A 15926-nucleotide genomic window follows, 5' to 3' on the forward strand; every position below is an offset into this window, starting at 1 on the left:
CTTCAAGATCCAGGCTCCACATTAGTTTCCCTAGGCACTCCCTGAGTGTGGCGCCTTATTACCTTAAGTTGTTCAATCGCGTACTGGAATTCAGCATTCATCTTGGACTGGAGTTTCAAACCAGCTTCAACGTTTTCCGCCAGTTATCCAATCAGTATTTCACTCCATCTTCGTAACATTGGTTTATTTAATTTCCGGCCTCACCTCTACAGCGCTCATGGTGCAACTTTCTTTCATTTAATTTTTCATAAAATTGTTTAATATTGATGAGCCGTGTAATATTTGACAAAATTTCGGCAAATAAATAAACTGAAAATTCAACGTTACTGTATTTTTAGAAATTTTGGCCGAAAACCGCAGCAACACTTTTCGTTAAACTTGGCGCGCTAACTGCTTAGTTAAACCATTTTTTAGGGAAAAATTATTTTTGGTGATGTGGAAGAGGTACTTCCGGTGCTGCTAGGTAATAGCTGGGAAACTACGCTCATTCACTTACCTGCAACTGTTGTTAATGTAAGGCCCAACTACCTACAATCGGAGGCTGCCATATCCTTAACAACCAAAAACGTTCAGCACAATTCAGAAATGGTACCCAATAAAATTTGTATAACTGCCACAAGAAGGAATGCACCTTGCCCTTCAAAAGTGCAAATTTCGGAATCAAATGTGGTTCCATCTCTGAGATTTCTGTCTTTAGAGTAAAGCTGTCTTAGTACAGAAGTATTGCTAACGTTGGTCAGACTGGAATTGTTAGACGGAGAAAGTTCATTCTTCTAAGGATATCGGCTGCTCAAACAGCCTGTACCAGTCTTTGGCTTGACTAAGAGGACACAGCTGTGGAGATTTTGGGTCAGGCTGAGTTCGTCTATTCGGAAATCCCAATATCCATGGAACCCCCCGTAATGTGCAGTTTCTGTTTGAAAGTTCTGAATGAAAAAAAATAAAAAGAATTTTGATAAAAGTCAATAAGTATGTTAAATTGCTGAGATCTGTGGATCAAATAAATTAGGTTAATTTTCTTTTTATTTCCCGTAGGAAAATGAAAGAGGGCGAAAACCAATTTAGAACATTTGAAGAATTAAAAACAAAAATGGAGGCGCTGCAGGTAATTCAGAGAGAAAAGATAAATAGAAGAAAAACGAAATAGAGGTGCCGTATCTACTGTAGAGAGGTGGAAAAGGCGGGAGAAGCTTGAATCCCGCCGCTTTGTGTGTGGCGGTGGCGGGCTTCTCTCTTTTGCAGCCGCCGGCGGGAAACCTCCCCATCTCTTGTACAATCAATAGAATATCCCCACTTCTTGGCCGGAGGTAAGTAAGCGACTCCCCGGTGATGGTGTCGTTCCGGACCACCAATACTCTGCCTTTGTCCTTCTCCGCCACACAACTGAATTTCAACTTCCAGCACTTCACCCACTTCGACTTCAGTCTGAACCCACACACTCGCATTCTCTTTCTTTTCAAATCTGTTACCTCACCTGCTGACAAATAACCTGCCGAAGACAAACACACAGATATGTTTTTCAAATAATTTAAATATCACAGTTGACTGATAAAGAAATCACATAACTAAAGATTTTACTATTTTTACTATATTGTGATATTTATTACATTTTTGAAAATTATACTTACCTAATGTTTAACTCTGTATAAGTAGGAATCAATTGTACAGATTTTTAATTTTGTGTTTCGTCAGTTTGTAATTCTGTCAATAAGAAAGAGGGGTTTTACGATCTGAAAATCCAAAATTCGTTGTTTTGACCCAAGAATGGGCATACATGGAGGCTGTTCATTACAGAGGGTGAGGTAGCGCAGTTTTAAGACATTAACTATACTTGTAGTTACATTAATTTAAAATCAGCGTTGAGCGCTGAGGTGAATGTCTTCCCCTAGTGTGACGCCAACGTCACATCCGTTTCTCTCAGCTGGTGTTTTGCTCAAAACTGCACATCTTTCCTGAATTTGGTGATGTTGAAGTAATGTATGCACCCAGACCTTCAGTTGAAGATTGATCGAAGACAGTAAAAGGTGAAGTACCGAGACATACCATTTCTGCAAGAATCTTTGGCCAGAGAGATGTGCCTTCGCTCTCATTATTATATGACGACGTACTTCATACGAAGTAACTAGGTAACCAATTATGTACTTACTGACTGGCTAAGAACGAAAGGAGGTTCTTGCTAACAGGTTGGCAATAAAGGTTAGGTTAGGTCCAGTTCGCGGAATCAGTCTGGCTGGGCGCAGGAACCCAAATCTTGCAGACCTCATTACAGTTAATGTTGCGTGTTTATATTATAAATATTCTTTAATTTATTTTTAATCTTACTGATTACTGAACAGAGGTTTGCAGTTGATAGGTTGACAGTCATAATGGTGCAGTTGTTTATGTTTAGAAGATCTGAATGTGGTTCAGATCATTTTCTACGGAAAAAGATAGTTTTGTCCCCCCGGTCTTCCAGAAGATTGGAATAGCCGTAGATCTGTCACAGGAGAAAGTATTGAAGGGAGTGGTAGGATTAGAAATATTACAGGAAAGTAGATGCAAACATTTCTGGAGTGTACAGCACGATATCATTTAGTTTATCTAAACTGAAACAATGAGGGCTCAACAGAAAGCCAACAATTAACTGACCTTCACCACTAGATTAAATAAAGAAGTTTTCTGACAGAAATCAATTAAAATAAGTAAAAATATCAAAAAAGTCATTCTTTTGTTTTCAATTTTTAGAGATTTCTTTAGATCTCGAAAATGGATTCTCATTTGGCGACTGCGCATTAGCACCTCATGCTGCAATCAAAATGGGGGGCAATAGAGATTGCAACAAACATAATAAGCTCACAAAGAGTGGATTATAGCCATCCAGCGGTCACTCCTAATGTTCTTTTATAGCTGGAGGTTCTCGATTGCGTCACTAAATAGCCGACTATAGCCGGCAGATGGTTTCTGGCTGATTCGCGTAGATTTGAGTGTGAGTGAGAGTATTTGAGCGAATGGAATTGGAAATGTCAGGATTTGTCTATGTTCGAGACTAAGTGAATTTGAAGTTCATTGTGTTTGTGGTTAGAGATATACTCGTAGATGCGGGCTTGCGATAAACATTCAAAATGTCTTGACTAACATCAAACATCTTTTGGTGTTTGCAGTAATTTATATCGGTTCGTTTTAGTCGATTATGGAGATTTCTAGCTGGACATTCGTTAAAACTAGTCAAAGGTGACGAAACTTGAAATTGTTAGAAAGAGTAATGTGGTTTTAAGGGAGGATCTTCCTCTTAAATGCGGAAATGACACACATGGGGAATTTGTGTTGATTAACCTTGATGCTTCACTTGCTGAGTTAAGGTAATTGAGGTAGGAATGAAGCTTTAAGATATCTGTGAGCTGTAAGAGAGCCATTAACTGGAGATAATAAGGAGGGGGGATGCTGGAGGTTGGGGAGGTATTAGTGAGATGGATCAAGAGCCACAAGGCGTTTGTCAAGAGTTCTAGAACTGCTAGGGTTCCCGCAACGTGCCGTGCAGTCCAAACTTTACTCGTTGTGTTTTTCAGCCTCCACCCTCTGCCACTGTCAACATTTTACAACAGCCGTATTTGGCCCAACTTTGGGACAAAATCGAACAGCATGTAGTAGATTTGTTTAATAATGCATACGTCTAACTGCCGCCTCTTTAGGCCGTTTTCTTAGCTCTTGGTCCTACTTCTCATGCAGGTTCTTCACGTCGCTGATGGCCGTTCAAGTCAAATCTAAAGTTTTAACTTTTAAAAAGTAAAAAAGTCGGTGCAGCCGCATTCCAAAAGAAAATAAAACTAATTCTGACACTACTCAGTCTGGCCTAAATTTGCGCCGTTCTAATTTTTAGAATTTTCTAACTACAGATTTTAAAACATATCTAATGCTCACTAACGTTCTCTAGATTCTAGAACTGAACTTTTTCACGGAGTTAGAACCTCAGATTGTGTTCCTATTAAATTGATTCAAATGAACATATTAATGAATTGATAGCATCACATTTAATGGTACTTAATATGTTAGTGATAAGCCCTACCCAATGCGGAAATGGCACACTAGAGGAAATAAGGAGGCTCTCCTGTAGGAGCCCTTAGCGAATTCTGGGAAAATGTCAATGAGTGTGCCAAGTTTTCCCAAAATTACCATTTTGGAACAAATCTCAGAAAAAGAAAAATCTAATCAATAAAATGTACTTTTCTTCCTGAATTGTACCATTGGTTTCTAGGCCTATAAAAGAACCTGGCCTCCTTGTGCCAAGCTCTATTCTTGTCACTACCGTTTAGCAATTTCATTGGTTACTGTTTTCCATAGACAGTTCCCTGAATATGAAATTATCTCACATTTAAGTTAGAGTCATTAAACATATTATTTAATTATATTATTTGGGGCGGGTGTTGGTCTTGTGGTCAAGAGAATGGCTTCGTATGTGGGAGGTCCCCTGTTCGAATCCCACGCATGACTGCTTTTTATTTGTTAAAAAAATTGTTTGTAGTAAATTATGAGCTTCCGCCTCCGTCCACGACACCTAATTGGTAGTTGGACGTTAAGCCCCGCCTTAAAAAAATAGGGTTTTACTTTACTTTATTAGTTAACATATTATTATTATTTTAAGGTGTGCGGCAATGTCTGAGATTATTGGCGCCCGGAGCCTTTTTAAGGCACTGCCGGTCTCCAGACGATGTTCTCCCGTTAAATATAATTTAAAATGACTTTCTGTCATCTTTAACATACCTTTCGTACTAGCCCTTTCTATCATTCTGTTCTTCTTGTAGAAATACCTCCGCGCGATCAAGCTACCTAACCCGTCTGATATAACCTATCTACAACACTACAGCAAACTAAATAAAAGTTAGCGGGAGTAAAAATTCAATTAAATGATGACATTAAATAAAGTAAGTAAATGAGAATATGATTGCCATGTTTTAAGAAGGAAGAATGTTAAAAAAGTGATAACCATTTGTTTTGCGTGAGTGGAGTGGTGAAGGGGGAGTGGTGGTGGTGGGGGGTGGTAGGTGAGAATTCAGGGGTCAAAGGGTATTGTAACGATAGCAACCTTTCTGCGAGGACAATCGTGGCCGGATATAGGTAGGATATTGTAGGCGTGTGTAAGCGGATGTAATGTACAATATGGGGTCACATGTTGCAGATTAACTGGAACCTTTCAATGTTGCATCACCAACAATAATCCAACATTCATCCCACTGATTATGATTTCCAAATTGGGGAAAATCGAGTACTTCTCCTAGCAATACACTCTGATGGAAGTTATACGGTAAGTCTACACTACTCTATTAGTAAATTCTGCCTGAAGATTTTAACGCCAAGTCCTGGAGATGCCATATTTATGTTTACTGAGGCGGCCAGAATCCCAATTTACCAGGGAGGTCCGATTTTCATCTGCTAATCTCTGTCAATACAGAGATACGTGGTAGCAATGCGAAGTTTTAGCATCTCGTTTAGCTAAAAATGAGATATTGTTAGGCGACAATTTCTTGTTCTCAGCTACCAAATTCACATAAAGCTACTTTTATTCATATAAAAATACTTGTGAAATTAGTTTCGAGTAAAATTAAAAAGCAATCCGCCATATTTACGTAAAAACAACGCTCCTGACCCAGATTTTAGTTATTTCTTTCTTTTTCTCTAAAATCTAACTAATCTGCCTGATTGGCTTTAAGCATAAATTAGATAAACCAATAAGTATGGTTTTAATTTTATAAAAAAATGTTTTTGTCTAATCAAAAAAATTAATCAAATACTTACTGGAAAGAATAAGCAAAACATATTTTACACCATATTCATCAATGAAATACGTATTTGGCATTAAACAGTTAACCAAAGGTGATGATCAGACGGAAACTCTTGGAAGGAAATTCAAATTAAGTAGTAATCAACCAACCAGAATGCAGAGATAGAATGCAAAATATGGGAGGTCGGATTAGCCAATCAGAAACAAACTTTCACGTTGACCACACCCGCCGCCCTTCCTCCTTCCGTAATCAAATGCGATCAGTTGAAAATATGCTAACTTAATTGCTTTTATAGTTATAGTCTTGAAAGATTTAAACAGTCAAAATACATTATTTAAAAAATCATTTATATTCTTGTCGACAATGTATATCATATCTCATACACTCCCGTTTACACAACGTGCGGGCTTCCGTTACATTTCCCGCGGCAGATTCTGTCAAAACAAGAGTAAATCATATATCGATCAAGTGGTATGGACTAACATTATTTCATGTTTCTATCGTTCTAGTGGGGGGGGGAAGGCATTGTTATCATGTCAAAGAGATGAAATTAAAATTTCATAGAAAACAATGAGATATTTGGGAAGAATGATTAGGTTACCAAAAATAAACAAAATGTTAACCAGGGGCTGAGTGTTTTGGTCAGAATATTAAAAAGCAGAAGTCAAACATGATATTTCATTAAACTTGTAAAATCTAGGTTCTAATCTAGAATGTTCCATTCTAGAATGTTCTAATCTCTACGAGAGATGTTGGGGGGCAGACATTCCTTCATCAAAACTTGCAAACCAATTCAAACTTTTCAAAAACTATGTTTAAACTAACTAAGCGCACAAAGTTGAAAAGGAAATCTGCAAGTATTGATCGGGAAAAATCTTCTAAATGGGAAATCTCTTTGGTTAAGAGCCAAGTTCCGGTGGGGAGGCTTTAGCGGCCAATATTCCCCCATACCCCCTCCCCCAGAAATATAAAGTTCAAATTTCTTGCGAGTTTTCGTTACCAAGTTAGTAGTTGTGCCAAGAACTCTTACTGAGAAGTTACAATTTGTGGGCATGAGAAAGAGAGAACATGACATATTGTTGTCGTAAGTCAGGGTCAAACGATGGCCGTGCTGTGGCTCCCCAACTAGAACTATCTAGATATATACTTACTGCTCCTATCCACATGCTTATGTTGGATGCACTAGTCTTACAGACAACTCCCTCTTTCTACATTCGAGTATATGATGGGAGCAGGAACACATGCACGCTGTTTAGCACCAATATGTGCGCTGTTTAACACTCCAACAAAACATAACTTACAATGTCTTTATTTATATTTTTCTTATTCTCTACAAATTTATCCATTTTCACTTTTTTTACTCGCTGAAAAGAGAAAGTACAGCAAACATGTCAAATTTACGAAATTACATTTTTAAGCGAAACGTGCACAAGCTGTGAAGTTCGCTGTTAATGGCAATTCTTTTTGATACCAGTTTATTATCGACTAAAGTTTTATCAGAAATCTGTTATGTAAATGTACAAGCGAGTTTACTGAAGAAAATTTTAAGTTTTTTACAAACCCAATCAAAGCCGCCCAATTCACTGCATTTCTGTGAATTTTATCGAAAGGTTCTTTGACGTCTTGTATCCCTCAAAATTCCTATCTCTTTGAGAAAAACTTACTAAACAAAACATGTGTTTCGTAAACTGTAAGATGCAATTAGAGAAATTCGTTCGCAAAAGATTTTTTGCGCCAAAAGATGTATTAGCGTTAGATACTACTTGAAATTTGAAAATATGCAAGAATGCTAGTTTTTAGAGAATGTAATAATAATATGAGCTAACTAAACTGAATTGTGGTGAGTGGGAATGCAGGAAGTATCTAAGCGGAACAGTTTGATCCTCTTAATGCTGCGTGTAATGCGATGATGTTAGCCAGGGGTTAAACATCATGTAATATCAATGGCCACGGTCTCTTCAGCTCGCCCCTAGCTCTAATTCTCTCCGCAGCTCTGGCAGATCGCTCTTGTGTAGTTACAAAACACGAGGGGGAATCCTCTTGTATATGGCAGGGAATCCTGGCCAATATAAACAGCTAACAACATTCACAGAGCAGCCTGTTGTTGGGTTGGGTCGATCTACCCCCTTAAACAAAATTCTACGCTTTGGCTGAAATAACCTGTGTGAATGTTGTGCTGCCTAACCTGCGCTTGAATGTTTACAACAACCGAGCAAAGGGATTTCCGAACCAAACTATGTCTGTCTCCGACGTTTCCAACTTCTCATTGACCACACTCTAACCGTCTAACCCCTTGTGTTGGCACAATACTTTCAAACAATAACTGCCTTCCCCTCCTTCACCCGCCATTACTACATTAACCTAATACAATCTTGAAACCTTCCTTTATGTATTATAAACAGAATTCACTTCAATATTATATAATTGAATATCTGTATAAATTAAAGTAACTAGAGTTTTTAAATTAATTTATTATCTGTTATTGAATTTTCTGATGTTACCGGCGAAACGAAGTAAAAATAAATATCCCGGATGAATTACTATAAAAATAATTGAACTGAACTAAAATGTTTATGTTTACGGAATAACTAATAACTGATTCTACAAGTGTAAATAATTAAATTAATGCGGTACTATAAGTTTGTTGCGCATTTAAAAAATAGAGATGAGTTTATTTTGCTACTTGTTCTTATTTGCATTTAGACTAGCATGCTTCTCATCCTTACCGACCACTTAGACATTGTGGATAAATGGGCTATGGAAACTTAAATTGCTCTGGAGAGAATACTGGCCATGTCAATTAACGCTGCTACAAAGAGGACCAATTTGAGATAATGATTACCTAAATTGTGCTAGTAGAAAGCCATGTGATTGCCCTCACTAGACATTTTATAAATATTTTTGAACGCAAAAAATTCTATTTTACCATTTTTAACTTCATAATCTCCGAACAAACAAAGTCTCTTACGTTCTCGAAGGATCCGAGTGGTTTTAGCCTCCTGTACACTCTTGAAAGATTAACTGCTTCTCATTTGGACGCTTTGCTGCTTCATCCCGATGTAGCTTTTATGGTGGGCGTTAATTTAGCAATTACCCCAGACATTTCTTCGGAATCCTTCCAAAAAATAAAATTAAAAAAACTTGGACGCGCCTTGAATTAAAAATAAAAAATAATAATGCAATTTATTTAAAGGACCAAAATTAATCACAAAACAAAAATACGCACAGAACTTTAAATCATGGATTTCCGTCTGCTGGAGTTGATGTTAAATCAATCAGCACAAAGTGAAAAAAGATATTTTAGTAAAAAATTAATTTAAAAAACATAGGAAAAAGAGACAAATAAATAAAAAATTAATTTATATACACTGGATTAGATTTACGGGCGGGACCTTTGCCGAAAGAGGCTTCTTGTACTCGTGATCCCTTTGGATCTAGTAGACGAAACCTCCTCTATTAAGGAGGTTGAGGACTTTCCCTTCTAGTTCTTTTTGCGATACTATCTCCTTGGTCTCAAAGATCCAAAGGTTTCATCACGCAACCACTCGATTGCAACGCAATCGAACAGCAAGTGAGCGACAGTTTCCTCCTATTCCTGACGCAATTTACACTAGCCAAGTAGCCTGCCAATTACATTCACAGAGACAAAAAGTAAAATAAAATAAAAATTCAACTATCCATGAGCCACTTGTGATATTCCAGGCATGACGAGCCCAAATAACAGTTTGTTTGCTCGGAGAACTCAGCTGATCTATAAGAGGAGCTTTAGACCAAGATAAAGAATACGAAGCTTTGACAGGAAAATTCTGTCGAGACTGACATTTTTTGAGGAAACGTCCGGCAAAATACTCCAGTTCGGCATTTAAAAGAACATTTCTCTTTCAAAAAAATGTTATGATGCGATGCGACATATAAGGATGTCGTATGTCTTTTTACTAAAAACTTCAAATAATGGAACACTTCTAGGAGTATTATTCTGTGATAGATCTTTTTAGAATGCAGGAGCCTGGAAAATCTGATTATCTGAACAATAGAGATCCGGAAGCAAACAGTGTATCAGTCGTTGAATTTCTTTGTACAGCCAGTGTTGCCATTAAAGTCCATTTCCTGTGCCACCCTCCTTCCCCAAACTTACACGAATTCCCTTTGATATTTTCCTCTGTATGTCTCCACATCTACTAAATCCTTTCTATAATAACTATGTCCTTAATGTTTGCCTTAGAATAGGAAAAAAGTAAATTCAACATTTACAATATTTCCTCATACTTGGAAATTTTACAGAATAATTATTAATATTAAATGTTCTAACTATTCAAATTTGAAAGTAAACGCCAAGACGTTTATAAGTGCAAGCGTCAAGCTTATATTTCTTCTAGGGTGCAATTCAAAAAAATAATAAGATTCACAGAGATTATAATTAATCAGATAACTACCTTTTAGGAGCAGTTTAAGATAAATATTAACCCAGCTTCACCTCATGTGTAAGCGCCGCCATTGTAGAGTGTGTCATCTCCTTGGGATGTAAGTAGCAGCACAGGAGGAGGAGGACTGTCCCAAATAGAAGCAGTCTGTTTTGACGTATTGATTTTAAAGTTTTTGCTTAAGACATACGCCTTGTTTGATCAGTCTGCTGTAACGCCTGCATCAGAACAATTGGGTTGTTTGTTTTTCTTCAGGGCTGGATAGTGTTGGGCTTCCGGAAAATGTATAAATTAAGTACTTCCTGTTAAAATGTACTTCCTACGACTTGAGGTCAATGATTCTTAAGAAAAGTTGCTTTCGTCTCGTTAGCGATTTCATCCAATCTTCTAAAGATGTCTCCACTACTGCATTCGTCGAAGAACTTTTTCGGTCCACATGAAGTGTCTCAAGCACCCAGTCTTTTCTTTTTAAACCCCAGTCACTAATTCTTAACCTAACTCTATTGTTTTAAATCTGATTGGTCCAAATCTCGACTGGTATACGTAACATAACACTGGTTTGGGATCATCGTCACCAATATTTAGGGTTACGAGTATCTTAGCTTTTCTTCTAAAGCATATCCTCAGACGTTCCTATAACGAGCTCGAAAATCTCAAAGGAAAGTTAAACTTCATTTGGCTGATGCTGCTAAGTGAAAGAAGAAAGTTTGTAAGTAAAATTCCATTCTAAATTGTGGAGTTTACCACACTTAGGACTTGTTCATTAAAATCCAATGCGCTGCAATCTAAAAGTTGAGACTTTTTGTTGAAGTGTTTGGGAATCCTCCCGCGTCGTCACGGGTGTTGCAAACTTCCAACCACATCTTACCAAATAACTTTGTCTCTCTAACTCGGCCAGCATCTGCAAAATTCCTACAAAAATTTCTGTTCCTCAATAAAATTTCAATATCTTTATCCTAAATAAAGTTTAGTCATTATTTTTTCTAAGTGAAGAGTAATGGCTATAAATAGTTAAGGTTTTTTTCTGCTTGGTACCAAAAAAATTCTATAAATTACTTAAAATTTTGGTACATAACCATCTAACGATTAATAATACTATTGCAATAAGGATGCTCTCTTAACTTGCGGAAGCCTTATTGCATGTGCATGGTATTCCATTGGAGTACCTCATGGTTTACACCACGTGTTGAACTTTTCACTGACGAAGGAATTTCAGAAATGTTTAGGCTCATAAGCAGAGGGGCTGGAAGCAGAGTAGCTGCTGAAAGGCCAAATAACCGAGTTTTTGCTATCGAATAGTTCTTGTAACTGGCTTACCTGAATATCCTCACTTATTGAGTTTTAAATGAAAGAAATATCTTCTCAAAACGTTCTTCTATGAATACACTGTTCCCAGATTTGGAGCATTTCATACTTTGTGCCCTAAACACACGGCAGAAGCATTATTTTCTAGGCCATCTCCCTCTAGACAGATCGCCAATGCTTGTGTGGACAATTGCTGCCACTTCCTAAGAACAACTCAAGAATCCCTTCAGAGCCTTCTTCTTGTGATCGCATTGAACATTCTCAGGCGGAGTACATATTGAGGTCTTATCTCCAAGTAGATTTCTATTACAATGGAGGCCAGTACCTCCACTGCAATACTAAACAGAATGGTCTACACCTGAAATAGGGCCATTACACTGTAATACGGGTTTTTCAATTCCAGTTTTCTCTCTTTTAACAGATTAGCGAGGTTTTCTCACTAAGGACGTGAAAAACAAACCCTAATATTTGCATAAAAAAAAACCTTCTTCAAAGTGTATATCATGTTTCAGCCTGTTTATGTTTCAGACGGGTTTTATGTCTAACTAACAAATTAGATATCGTGGACAGAAGCAACGATCAAACATACTAAATGAATAAATTTCTCGCATTACCCCACTTAATAAATTGAAAGCCTAGACCGGGAGTCGAACCTATCACTACAATACAACTTAGCTTTGCGAGCAACATCTAACCGTTCGCTACCATACTGTGCGTCAAGTGTTGACCATGGCACGCCATATTTTATGCATTGCCATATTGCTTTAAGGCCTTTCTTGTCGGGAGGAACCATTAATTTATAACCATTAACCAAAAATTAAGGATTCAAAGTTGGCGAGGAATAGGTCAAATAAAAACAACAACTCGTCTTTTTGCCAACGTTTCGACAAATATATTGTCCTCTTCAAGGCGTGTCTGTGCGAGTTGGTTGAGTTACAGAAATTGTAACAGTTACAGAATCTTTAATTGAATAATTTACGGTCTCGAAACCTGTGTATATTCATTAACCAATCATTAATTTGATATTTTGGGAATCATCAAGTCTACCGATTGCTCATTAAATAACAATGCTATGTTACTGTCAATTTTTAAATTCTTTTTAACTTACAAATGTTTTGGCCTAAATTTCTGCATTACATGAACAACTGTTTGTATTTATGTACATATGTAATTCCAAGAAAATGGCAAACAGAACTTAGGAGAGTAAACTTAACAGATTGATTGATGAGTTGACATAACAATGTGAAACAAATTTAGGCACATGTTTAGTCCGCATTCATTTTGTAAAAAGTGTGAGCACGAGGTGCCAGTTTGTTATTATACTCCAGCGTGATTACTGTGCATACCTCCTTCGCGGCCATTGTGCTTGTGTCGTTTGAGTAAGTCGGTGCCAATTTTTATGCTAGTCTTCGTGCGCTGAATATTCAAATTAAAATGGCTGTTTAAAACAAAAATACAGTTAGCCAAACTCCCCCTTAAGAGAGCTGTGTACCAACAAATAAATGAATAACACAAAACTTCATTTGGAGGTTATAAAAACATTCAACGCTCTCTAAATTTATTCTACTTTTTGAACCAGTTTGTAAATTTTGTAGTTGCTGTTTTAATACAAGAACAGAATTTACAATACGAAATTAATGGCAAATTTAGACTCTCACACTTATTTAAAATTCAAAACATATAAACCTGCAAGCTTTGTTTACATTTTAACAAACACAGGCCAGCAAACACTCGATTCTAATTAAATTTTAGTAAATACAAAATTGTGTACTTTTAGAAATTAGTGTATAATGTAGAGGACTACTGCTCGCTACCACTAAACCAAATACAAAACGATATTGTAACCTTGCTATTAGTTTTTAATACTAAATTGTCCATTTATGCTGTATACTGTGCACTAAAATAATTACATTTATAATACACCATACATAAGCTCCAGTTTGTAAACAGAATTGTCTAACAAACAAATAAAATCTGTTCCGTGATTTACATATTGTTTTTTGCAAATATGCAGAGGAATCAATGGTATAACTAAAATTTAATGGATCCCACGTTAGATCGTAAGTATCTCCCTACATCAAGTTACATACATATGTACAGAGGTGCTACCACCTTTTACCTATTTTACTTTAGAACCTATGTTTTGAAGCAAATTAACATAATTGAAAAGGATTTATTATTTGGCTACATGAAGTTGATGACGGAGGTGAAGCGAATAACTTTCAGCTTCACCAAATTAAAACTGTTCGGTTTTATAAGGGTTAATCGTCAAAAAGTGAACGAAAAAGCGTAACCTTGAAAAGCACAAAACTACACAATTTTTTTCTCTTGTTCTATAAAAGAGAAAATTCCCAAATTTCCTTTAACATAGAATATAGTGCGAATTCTCTTTTACACCAGTGTTTTTTGTTTTTTTATTCTTTTGCAGCAACAAAGACCTAATAGATTTCGAGAAAAAACGTTTCTCTATCAATCCGTAAAGAGATCATAGAATTCTGCTTAATACGAACGGTGATATATGTAGAAGTTTGAAATTTCAAGTATTTGAAAAAAAAGAAAATTTAGCCTTCCATATCTCATTATGTATTATTACTAAAACATTGCCACTTATATCACTTATAAAGCTAACTTTTCTTTACAATTTGGTAAAGAGATCATAGGATTCTGAACAATACGAACGGAGATGTAGTGGTTTGAAATTTGAAGTAGTTAAAATCCTCCAAATTTTAACCTTCTATATCTCATTAACGATTATTACTATAATATTGCCACTTGTATTATTTATAGAGCTAATTTTTCTCTGCAATTTGGTAAAGAGATCATTGAATTCTGAATAATACGGACGGAAATATAGAGGTATGAAATTTGAAGTATTTGAAATCTTTCAAAATTTAACCTCTCGTATTTCAAATATTGAGATATGGAAGGTTAAATTTTCTTAGTTTTCAAATACGTTCAAACTTGAAATCGTTACACTATCTCTTTTCGAATATGAAATTTGGGGTCATCAGCAATCCTTACTTTTGGACTCGCGTCTGCCGTGTATGTGGGCGGGAAATAAACGTCTCATATTCTGGAACTGGAGGTGACGGGCAAATAATTTTTCCTCCATCATTATTTGCTCAGATCAACCGTTTAAGCATGAAGTGCATTTGAGCCGTCTTAAAATGTACACCCTTTATATTACTCCTTAACAAAACTTACAGTTTAAAATGTTAAGTATAAGGGTTGATTAAACGCCAAAAGGTACACAAATCAGCGAGTACCCAACATTTCATTAATAGTCAAGTATTTCTACTGCATTAATTTTCATTAATAAGTTATTTTTTAGAATTTATTAGATGTCACAGACCCTTATGCTGGCCATTTTCGTCTACAAAATATATGTTCAAGTAGCACTGTAGATTGACTGTAATATCTAGTTATCTATAATAATCAAACTATTAATTACAGGTTAAAAAGAAAAACGTTATAAAAAATAAAAAAAAAATTATGAGGCTAAAAAATTCAAAACTTTTTTTTATAAAAAACTTACATCAATGATTTTGTTTATTTTATTTATTTATTTTTATTTTTAAATAAAAATCGTCGGTTTAAGTTCATTCTTCGATTAAAGTAATTGTTATTGTATGAAGTAGTCAAACGTTTATAATAATAGGTAATAATTATCTGGCTTTATCGCAAATAATATAGTTTTCTTCAATTACATTCTCAATCTAGGTATTCATCCCACAATGTTGTATATATGTAATATAAAGTAAATAAGATATGCATATTTTTAGGGCAGCTAATTATTCCAGTATTTTACTATAAGTAAAATTAGGGGAACTAAATTAAATTACAATTGAGAAATGAATAATTGTTGTTGAATAATCTACTTGTTATTAACTGTGTGTTATTTGTGCTCACGAATATTTCGGTAAGACGAATTCAAGACAGTAGCCTACTCTAACTTTGTCTTTTTCTACTTTAACATGCAAGTACATATTTATGTGATTTATCATAATTATAACAAAAAAATATTATAAATGAAGTGGCCAGCATAAGGGTCTGTGACATCTAATAAATTCTAAAAAATAACTTATTAATGAAAATTAATGCAGTAGAAATACTTGACTATTAATGAAATGTTGGGTACTCGCTGATTTGTGTACCTTTTGGCGTTTAATCAACCCTTATACTTAACATTTTAAACTGTAAGTTTTGTTAAGGAGATTTTTGTACCTTTTGGATAGATTTTCCTTTTTGTTTATTTTACAAAGTTACATATCTTCTTTACAGATTTTTTTAAAATTTGGAATAAACAATTCTATCATTATAATCTGATAAGGTGTTAAGTCGGAACCGTAACTACCAATGGAGAGATCTTTTTAAAGAATGATTATAGTTGCGTTCCCCCAAACCATCCTCAATAACAATTTTTTTGAAAAAGCGTTTTGAATAA

This window comes from Rhodnius prolixus, unplaced genomic scaffold (genome assembly GCF_049639745.1).
Source record: "Rhodnius prolixus isolate KJV_2025 unplaced genomic scaffold, Rpr scaffold_15, whole genome shotgun sequence".
Lineage (NCBI taxonomy): Eukaryota > Metazoa > Arthropoda > Insecta > Hemiptera > Reduviidae > Rhodnius > Rhodnius prolixus.